Source organism: Rhipicephalus microplus, unplaced genomic scaffold (genome assembly GCF_043290135.1).
Source record: "Rhipicephalus microplus isolate Deutch F79 unplaced genomic scaffold, USDA_Rmic scaffold_19, whole genome shotgun sequence".
Classification (NCBI taxonomy): domain Eukaryota; kingdom Metazoa; phylum Arthropoda; class Arachnida; order Ixodida; family Ixodidae; genus Rhipicephalus; species Rhipicephalus microplus.
The window spans coordinates 4,682,897-4,693,951 of NW_027464592.1; the positions used below are offsets into that span (position 1 = coordinate 4,682,897).

Here is an 11,055-nt window from a genome sequence, read left to right on the forward strand (position 1 = left end):
AGTAGTCCTCTGACGTTCCATTGTATAATTTGTGTCTCCATTATGGGAGTAAAGAAGTGCTGTGTGTACGAAATGAGTGTGGCTGGTGTCTAAAGAGAGAAGTGACTTATCTTACAGAGCCTTTAGAAGGCCCTGTAATTACCGTTTTGTCTTTTTTAGAGCGGTCGAGGGAACCCCGCTGCTCTTTTGGCGCAGTCTGCGCCGGTGCAGTTGATGTGTCCATCGCCTCAGGAGAGGCGACAGATAATGTTTTCGTTGTAGGCTTCGTCGTGACAGACGGAGCCTTAAACCCCACCGGGCTGGAGGTCGAGGGGACCTCTTTAGTTTGTGTGGTGCCCTGGCTGCTGCCAAGGTTCACAGGAGCCTTCGGTGGGGCTGTATTCAAGAGGGGGGGGGCAGCCGAGGCTGCTCCCCCCATGGGGGCTTGTGGCGTTTGCCCCCATGGGGGCTTGTGGCGTTTGCCAAGGCATTGCCGAAAACCGAAGTGGTGCTGACCCCCCTCGCACCACTTCGGCATACGATGTGTTCCCAGAAAAATGCGGGGAAACGCGCTGCCGCGCTTCACGGAAACTTATGTTCAATTTAAACTTTGTACTAATAATTTCTTTTTCCATTTTCCAGGCTACGCATGACCTGGAATATGCAGGATGGTCACCCTCACAGTTTGCGCAGTGCACTTGTAGCTGACAGTCATCGTCAGCGGTATGACCTTTGGTGCCGCATTTCGCGCAGGTAATCTGTCCTCGGCAGCTCTGGGAGCCGTGCCCAAACCTCTGACACTTAAAGCAGCGCCTCGGGTTTGGTATGTATGGTCTAACTGGCAGTTTAAGATATCCTGTTGCTATTTCAGTTGGGAGGGTGCTAGATGCGAAAGTTAGTATGATGTGCTTCGTTGGGATTTCCTTATTTTCTCTTCTTATTTTGATGCGCTGCACCTGAATGACGTTTTGCTCTTTCCAGCCTGTTAGAAGTTCATCATCAGAGAGGTCCATCAGGTCTCCATCTGATACAACACCCTTCACTGTGTTCAAGGTTCGATGCGGTGTGATTGTGATCGGCTGGTCCCCAAATGCTGTGAGTTTATGTAGTCTCTGGTACTGTGCGTTGTCTTTTAATTCAAGTAACAGGTCACCACTGGCAGTCTTTGTGGCCTTGTAGCCTGCGCCCAGCGTTTCTATGAGACATTTGGACACAAGGAAAGGTGAAATACTTCTAGCTTTCTTTTCTGTACTTTCACGGTGAATTATGTGGTATTTGGGGAAGTTATCTTTTTTGTTTGGAACAAACTCAAAAATTGCATCGGTGCGCCACCTCTTGGAGGGGCGATTAGTTGTAAGAGGGCTAGGGGTTCCCATAAATTTAATAGCTTATTCGGCGGCCATGCCAGCCACCCACAACCGAGCCCAACAAGGGGACGCTGCGAGACGCGAAGGAGGCGCAGGCGCCAGCCGTACATGACCGCTATAACCTAATATATCTACCCAAGGTTGGATATTTACACTAGGTTAACCCTTGCCGCCAGGAAAAATTGGAAGTAAAATGAAGTGAGGAGAAGACAGGAAAGATGTAAAGTGAGAACAAAAGACGAAGATGTAGGGAGAGAGAGATAGGAAAAGGCGACTGCCGATTTCTCCTGGGTGGGTCAGCCCAGGGGTGCCGTCTACGTGAAGCCGGGGCCAAAGGGGTGTGTTGCCTCTGCAGGGGGGCCTTCAAGGTCCAATCACCCAGCGTCGGCTCAACCCCCAGGATCCCCTTTTCCCCGGACACGGCAAAGCCACGCACGGCTAGGCGTGGGAGGGAGTAGAAACTCCCCCGTTAGCTCGGGTCCGTGGTGTCGCTACACACCAAACGCCTACTTGCGCAGGCGCCCCTGCGGGGCTCTTATACAACCTAAACACACCAACTCTCCAGTACGAGACCCTCGTTCAATGAAATAAGGGAAAGAAGTGTATACCTAAGGGCTCGTTTTTCCGTGTTTTCACACAATATTAATGAGATATAACAGACAGTAATGCCAAGGAATGTACAGGGGAAGTTATTAAAATCAATGGAATGTAAATAAGAAGAAAGAAAAGTGGATGAAAAAATTACCAACTGTGAGCAGGAATCGAACCTACGACCTTCGAATTACGCGTTCGATGCTCTAACCACTGAGCTATAACAGCGGCCCTCCCTCCATCCACTTTTTTGGGTTTATCTGTGAATTTAGAAGTAGGAGCGACAGTCAGCGCCATCTATAAGCCAAACAACGAGTGTGAAAACACTCTTATGCGCATGTTTGGCGTCACCTAGCACGTGAACTTATTATGAGCGGGCAGCTGATTAATTGTCCCTCTTATACAACCCAAACACACCAAGTCTGCCAGTACGAGACCCTCGTTCAATGAAATAAGGGAAAGAAGTGTATACCTAAGGGCTCGTTTTTCCGTGTTTTAACACAATAATAATGAGATATAACAGACAGTAATGCCAAGGAATGTACAGGGGAAGTTATTAAAATCAATGGAATGTAAATAAGAAGAAAGAAAAGTGGATGAAAAAAGTTACCAACTGTGAGCAGGAATCGAACCTACGACCTTCGAATTACGCGTTAGATGCTCTAACCACTCAGCTATCACAGCGGCCCTCCCTCCATCCACTTTTTTGGGTTTATCTTTGAATTGAAAAGTAGGGGCGACAGTCAGCGCCATCTATAAGCCAAACAACAAGTGTGAAAACACTCTTATGCGCATGTTTGGCGTCACGTAGCACGTGAACTTATGATGAGCGGGCAGCTGATTAATTGTCCCTCTTATACAACCTAAACACACCAAGTCTGCCAGTACGATACCCTCGTTCAATGAAATAAGGGAAAGAAGTGTATACCTAAGGGCTCGTTTTTCCGTGTTTTAACACAATATTAATGAGATATAACAGACAGTAATACCAAGGAATGTACAGGGGAAGTTATTAAAATCAATGGAATGTAAATAAGAAGAAAGAAAAGTGGATGGAAAAATTACCAACTTCGAGCAGGAATCGAACCTACGACCTTCGAATTACGCGTTCGATGCTCTAACCACTGAGCTATCACCACGGCCCTCCCTCCATCCACTTTTTTGGGTTTATCTGTGAATTTAGAAGTAGGAGCGACAGTCAGCGCCATCTATAAGCCAAACAACGAGTGTGGAAACACTCTTATGCGCATGTTTGGCGTCACGTAGCACGTGAACTTATTATGAGCGGGCAGCTGATTAATTGTCCCTCTTATACAACCTAAACACACCAAGTCTGCCAGTACGAGACCCTCGTTCAATGAAATAAGGGAGAGAAGTGTATACCTAAGGGCTCGTTTTTCCGTGTTTTAACACAATAATAATGAGATATAACAGACAGTAATGCCAAGGAATGTACAGGGGAAGTTATTAAAATCAATGGAATGTAAATAAGAAGAAAGAAAAGTGGATGAAAAAATTACCAACTGTGAGCAGGAATCGAACCTACGACCTTCGAATTACGCGTTCGATGCTCTAACCACTGAGCTATCACAGCGGCCCTCTCTCCATCCGCTTTTTTGGGTTTATCCGCGAATTTAGAAGTAGGAGCGACAGTCAGCGCCATCTATAAGCCAAACAACGAGTGTGAAAACACTCTTATGCGCATGTTTGGCGTCACGTAGCACGTGAACTTCTTATGAGTGGGCAGCTGATTAATTGTCCCTCTTATACAACCTAAACACACCAAGTTGCCAGTACGAGACCCTCGTTCAATGAAATAAGGGAAAGAAGTGTTTACCTAAGGGCTCGTTGAACGAGGGTCTCGTACTTATTTATTTTATTTAATTATCACATACTGCGGACCAAGTATGGTCCATGCAGGAGAGGGCAATACAGTTCAAAATTCTTCTACATACATACACTTCCGCTGCAGTATACATTCACTGCAGAACAAAATTCATGTACATTAAAAATTCGTGAAAAACAAGGGACAAATACAGGCAAAGAAGCAGACTTAAGCAACAAGAAAAGGGTATAGTTTCATCTCGGCGTGTTGAGCATAGGGGAATCATGGGGCAGAGCATTCCAATCAGAGACAGTTCTCGGGAAAAATGAATACTTGTAAATGTTAGTGCGCGCAAATATAGGTGTAATGCTACGACTATGTTTATGACGTGAAGACCTGGTTGTGTCCTGTGTTATGTAATCTGGTGCATGCAATCATGATCTGGAAAAGTATAAAAGGCGGAAAAAGTTAAGCCGTGCAGTTTTCTTTCGATCGGCCAAAAGCTGGAGGTTCGCATCCTGCAACAGGGCTGACGGCGAGTCGCGACATCTATACCGGTTGTATATAAATCGAGCAGCTAATCGTTGTACTTTTTCTATTTTCTGTATATTACCAGCTGTGTGGGGGTCCCACACAATGCTGGCATATTCAAGAGAGGGACGAACTATGACTTTATAGGCTCTAAGTTTTAGTGAACTAGAAGAACGACCCAATTTATATTTTAGAAAGCCTACTTTTCTCCTGGCAGCAGAACATATATCATCAATATGTGCTGTCCAGCTAAGCTTCGATGTAATCGTTACGCCCAAGTACTTGAATTCTTCCACTTGCCTGATAGCGTATCCACCTACATTATAAGTAAACTCCAGTTTTCGGATTTTGTTACTCAGACATAAATATGCAGTTTTCTCAAAATTAATTACCATTTCCCACTTTTTGCACCATTCTTTTATGTAGATTAAGTTCTCACACAAGTCATGCTGGTCAGAGATAGAATTTATGGTATTAAAAATTATGCAATCGTCTGCAAATAACTTAACAGACACGCCAGGTCGGATGGCTTGAACTAAATCGTTAATATAAATATTAAATAGTATAGACCCGAGAACTGACCCTTGCGGGACTCCAGATAACACCCCCAAATAACCAGAGGTGAAACCGTTTATATCTACGTACTGTTTTCTGTTCGTTAAGTATGCTATGACCCAGTTAATTATTTCCGGAGGAATGCCAATAACCTTCATCTTATCTATTAGCTTGATATGCGGGACCTTGTCAAAGGCCTTGGAAAAGTCCATAAAGATGACATCAACCTGTCCAGACTTGTCCAGAACTTTGGAGAACTCGTTAACGGTTGCTAATAATTGTGTGATGGTAGATAATCCCCGTCGGAAGCCCTGTTGCGCGCTGTGAATTACTTTATTTTGTTCAAGAAAAGTATTTATATATTTCGCTATAATACTGGCAGACTTGGCAGACTTGGCAGAGTTGGTGTGTTTAGGTTGTATAAGAGGGACAATTAATCAGCTGCCCGCTCATAATAAGTTCACGTGCTACGTGACGCCAAACATGCGCATAAGAGTGTTTTCACACTCGTTGTTTGGCTTATAGATGGCGCTGACTGTCGCTCCTACTTCTAAATTCACAGATAAACCCAAAAAAGTGGATGGAGGGAGGGCCGCTGTGATAGCTGAGTGGTTAGAGCATCTAACGCGTAATTCGAAGGTTGTAGGTTCGATTCCTGCTCACAGTTGGTAATTTTTTCATCCACTTTTCTTTCTTCTTATTTACATTCCATTGATTTTAATAACCTCCCCTGTACATTTCTTGGCATTACTGTCTGTTATATCTCATTATTATTGTGTTAAAACACGGAAAAACGAGTCCTTAGGTGTACACTTCTTTCCCTTATTTCATTGAACGAGGGTCTCGTACTGGCAGACTTGGTGTGTTTAGGTTGTATAAGAGGGACAATTAATCAGCTGCCCGCTCAGAATAAGTTCACGTGCTACGTGACGCCAAACATGCGCATAAGAGTGTTTTCACACTCGTTGTTTGGCTTATAGATGGCGCTGACTGTCGCTCCTACTTCTAAATTCACAGATAAATCCAAAAAAGTGGATGGAGGGAGGGCCGCTGTGATAGCTCAGTGGTTAGAGCATCGAACGCGTAATTCGAAGGTCGTAGGCTCGATTCCTGCTCACAGTTGTTAATTTTTTCATCCACTTTTCTTTCTTCTTATTTACATTCCATTGATTTTAATAACTTCCCCTGTAGATTCCTTGGCATTACTGTCTGTTATATCTCATTAATATATATATATATATATATATATATATATATATATATATATATATATATTTATATAGTTTTAGGGGTGAAGCTCCTAAAGCCATGGGTCTGTTCATGTATGTATGTGACCAGTTAGTAACTACCTAGTTGTATGGCTCACTCAGCAAGAGGCGCTAGTGTGAGTGACAGACAGACAGATACAGACAGATAGATAGATAGATAGATAGATAGATTGACGGACGGAAAGACACATGAATGGACGGACGTATGGACATACATACATACATACGTACGTACATACATACATACATACATACATACATACATACATACATACATACATAGATACATACATACATACATACATGTCAGTCAGACAGGCAGATGTATGAAAACGTGGATGGACGCATGGGCGGACGCACAGAAAGATGGATGGACAGATGGACACACGAACGCACGAACAGTTGGATGGACCTCATTGCCAATGACTGCATCATGCAGCACATGCTTTTCAATTACGCACTCCTATGTAACCATACGCAACATACCATGATTCGATCGGTTTCCTGAGATATAGCTTGCCCGTGCTGAGCAATGCCTGCAAGCCCAATGTTCGTGTTCTACAGGCAGTACAAGCCCAAGCACTGAGAGTGTGCCTTCGTCTGCCCAGATGTACGTCAACAGAGGCAACAATTCCAATTGCTGGTGACTATCTGATACAAACTCACATTGCTGTAGAAGTCCTGAGAACGCACATAAGACGCTTTGCACGTGCTCCCTGTCATCACCTTGCACTGTTTCCTTCAGAGAGACGCTAAGCATTGTCCGCTAAAATGATTGTGAAGTACAACAAGAAACTTCCCTGGGGCTTCACTCCTGCATCTGAACCATTGATACCACCTTGGTGTTTTATTCGACCCACAGTGCATCTTAGTGTACCAGAGATTCGGAGGAAATCTCAGCTTTCACCGCCCGTGCTCAAACAACTGTCTCTTCTTCTTTTGCACGATAAATATTCAGAAAGTGTACATATATAAACCGACAGCTCTACGAACCGCCAGTGTTCGTCAGGTGCAGTAGTTGTCCAAGCAAGATGCGTTACCATCAGCTTTAGGATTTATCACTCCACGGCATCTACAGAAGCGGAACTAGCTTCTTTGCGCACTGCACTTTGTGTGGTCAATCGGGAATCACCACAACAATGGTCTATTTTTTGCGACTCAAGGGCTGCCCTACAATTTGTGCTCTCAGCACTGCGTCGCCGGCTGTACGAACAGCTTATTTGCGAAATTCGATGCCTTCTGCTCACTTCACACGATTAAGGGCATCATATGAAATTTCAGTGTCAGTAATCATCGGTGACTTGAGCGTGAAATCACGTTTTCACTATGGTGCCCACCAAGCAAGGAGACGAATCGTCAACACCACCTGTCCTCTTTGATATCTCTCCGCATGCCCACTGGGCTCGACCAAAGAGAATCCACCCTTTTTCAACGCTTGTGGCTAGGAGTGGAATTTACAAAATCTTATTTGTCATAGGAATGGCCGACAACGCTCTCTGCGATGCCTGTCGTTGCGAAGAGACGCTACACCACCACCTTAGCGACTGTCCGTTGTATGACATCCGGAGAGAGTCACTGGCGTCCATTCTTGCACGCATCGACAACAGCAAAATCTTCGTCACCACTATTATTTCTAGTGCCCAAGAGAAGACATTCCAACAGAAGGCGACAAAAGCTGTGTTGAAATTCCTACGCGACACGGACTTGAAGAAGTGGCTGTAATAGCAATGTCACTCACCGCTAGAGACAAGACTGGAAAATGACTTAGTGTGCGCGCGTGCGCTGCCGAATGTACTGTGTTTATCTCTCTTCCCTCTCTCTCCTTTCTGTATTTTATCTCCCCCATCTCCCTCCGATGCCCAGGGTAGCAAACCGGTTGGCTAAAGGCAGGTTAACCTCCCTGCCATTCTTTTCCTCCTATTTTCCTTCCTACCACAATCCGAGGGACGTGCATTGACTTCGTGTTTCCAAACTTCCTACTGCAGCCGGTAAAACTACCTCTCTAGCTTCACTTCACACACCATAAAGCCGTAATAATGAAGACAACTCGCAACCCATCCACCATGACAACAAAGAAATGAAAAGAACGAACGAAGAAACAAAACAACAAACAAACAATAACAAGATAGAAGTCGATTTGTACAATTTACGCACAGTAAATTATACAAATCTATATACAGTCTTTCTAATGATGTAATGAACTAACTTTTCACGGGAGAGCTGTGGTTTACCGGTGATCTCTCCGCTGTTGAGCTTCGTCGACTCATCATTCATTCCGTGGATATGGCAACATTTTTTATGAATAATCTTTTTTCTTTGTCTCCACATCCTATACTATGTGGGCTTATAAAGCGAAACGTTGTATCTTTATATTATCTCAGTTCCTTACACCGTTGAGTGTCATTTGTTTTAGCTATTATAAATTTGGTTGATTGATCGATTGATTGATATCTGGTGTTTAACGTCCCAAAACCATCATTTGATTATGAGAGACGCCGTAGTCGAGGCAACCGGAAATTTAGACCACCTGAGGTTCTTTAACGTGCACCCAAATCTGAGCACACGGGCCTACACCATTTCCGCCTCCATCGGAACTGCAGCCGCCGCAGCCGGGATTTGATGCCGCGACCGGCGGGTCAACAGCCGAGTACCTTAGCCACTAGACCACCGTGGCGGGGCTAAATTTGAACGGTGTGAGAAATACAGACCTATTGAAGTCCCAAGTCCGTTCTAGAGAAATCTGGGTAAAGCGAAATGGGTGAAAAAGTGGGGCCTCTGTACGGCCATGACCAATAATTTTCGTGAATTAGTAAAACTAAGACACAAAGAAAACAAGGAATGTATGAGAGATATTATTTCTGCTCATTAACCTAGATTAGTAAGTATGATGGAAATGTAAAGTGATTTGTGTCATAATTACTAGAGTGTACCTAAACACCACTAATATTGTCTGGTATATGTTACTTGGGTTCACTGTCTTTTCCTTGTATCAAGATGTGAATTTTACAAAATTATCCCTTAATTTATTTGCTCTCGTTTGTACATTCAAGTGGCGTGTCACGGTAGCCTTGACGCTTTAACCTAGTTATTGAAACATTAATATGCTAGCCGAAAGCCCACAAGAAGCTCGCGTGCGTCGTGAAGTGAGCCGGCTTGACATCATACGGAAACATGTGGCTGTGGCTTTGATCGGCCAAGCAAGTTTATGCAAGTGAAAACTTGTTACACTTGGTATTGTTTATTTACCGTCGCAGCTGCAGTACAATTTTCCAATAATAATAATAATAATAATAATAATAATAATAATAATAATAATAATAATAATAATAATAATAATAATAATAATAATAATAATAATAATAATAATAATAATAATAATAATAATAATAAATAATAGTAATAATAAGAATAATAATAATAAAGTTCTTTATGATACATCATACATAGGATGAGGCAGGCAGGGAGAAAAAGCTGACGAGCAGCTTGACTAACTCTGACCACCCCAAAAATGTACACTTCGGTGCATTTACAGCAGACTGTGCTGAACACAAAACATAAAAATAAAAAATTACAATCCGAAAGACAAATTGATAGGCAATAAAACAGGGTAAGCAAAAAGGGCAGGGAGAAAACCAAGGAAGGGGAATTTAGGGATAATACAATGGCCCGCCACTGTGGTCTAGTGGCGGAGGTACTCGGCTGCTGCCCAGGTCGCGGGATCGAATTCCGGCTGCGGCGGCTGCATTTCCGATGGAGGCTGAAATGGTGTAGGCCCGTGTGCTCAGATTTGGTGCACATTAAAGAACCCCAGGTGGTTGAAATTTCCGGAGGCCTCCTCGACGGCGTCTCTCATAATCATATGGTGGTTTTGAGACGTTAATGCCCCACATACCATTATTATTTCAATGCAATTCTACTGTAAACATTTATCAGCAGTAAACGAGACAACGTATGCGTTAAAAAGAAGCACTATTGCTTAAAAAACAAGAACTTGTGCCGAAATCAAGTATTAGAATGTTGGAGGAAGTTATTTGAGAACTCTAAATACAATTAACCATCAAAATTTAAAAAAAAAATACACAGGTCTTTTGATACGGTTAATCAAACTCGAGAACAGTACCATTGTTCTACAGTGAAAGCTGTTATGAGATCACAACTCGGGTCACGCGCAGTTGTCCGCCGCAGCCTCCGCCAGTGTCCGTAACCACATCACCCGAAATTAGAAGAAGATCTAGCACCGATGCCACAGCGGGGCTCCAAGCCGGGCCCACTGGGTGCGAGCCCAGTAATCTACCATTGAGCCACACTGGTGCTTCGGACTTGTCGGCAAAATTGCCTAAGGCAGGCTTGATGTTGGGAAAGCAATCGCGTTAATACGACCTATAAAGCGTTTTAAAAGGCCCCTAAACCATCCAGCGGTCGAGATTTAGTTTAGGTGACGAAGTTGTGCTCGAGTTTCCAACGAACACGTAGCCGTGAGAGTTTTTCGATACGTTGCCGTAATAGCGGAGTTGCACGCGTTTGATGATCAAAACGCGACGATCGCTTCTTTCCCTGTTTTCTTCGCTGCCCTCTCCCAAAACCGCTGGGCCCCTCCTCGCTGAGTCAGCTCAGTGCCCCTCCTAATTTCACGTGGCATACGTCACTGCTGACAGCTGTTCGAGACAGCGTCTACTTCCGGTTGCCGCGATCGATCCGCCACTCCAGTGAACCAGCTTGCCGTTAACTGTGTTCTGTGTGTCATTCAAGTGCACTGATAGTTGATTAACCGCTGTTGCTGTCGTGCCGGCCCGTGCCCCTACGAATCGTGCCTGTATGGACCCTGTGTTGCGTTACGGGCCGCTGATGTCGATTCGCATGCGGCCACACGACCCAGAACAGCAAAGTGCGCGCGAACAGATGTTTGCAGAGTGACCGGAAGTCGTCGGTTGTCCTTCGG

The 11,055-nt window shown here is 44.2% G+C and overlaps 1 non-coding gene across 1 annotated transcript; it reads right to left on the reverse strand.

Moving 5' to 3' along the window:
• Positions 1 to 3,458: 3,458 nt before the first annotated feature.
• TRNAT-CGU (transfer RNA threonine (anticodon CGU)) lies at positions 3,459 to 3,531 on the reverse strand. Its single transcript has one exon. It is a non-coding gene; the product is annotated as a tRNA-Thr (tRNA).
• Positions 3,532 to 11,055: the final 7,524 nt, after the last annotated feature.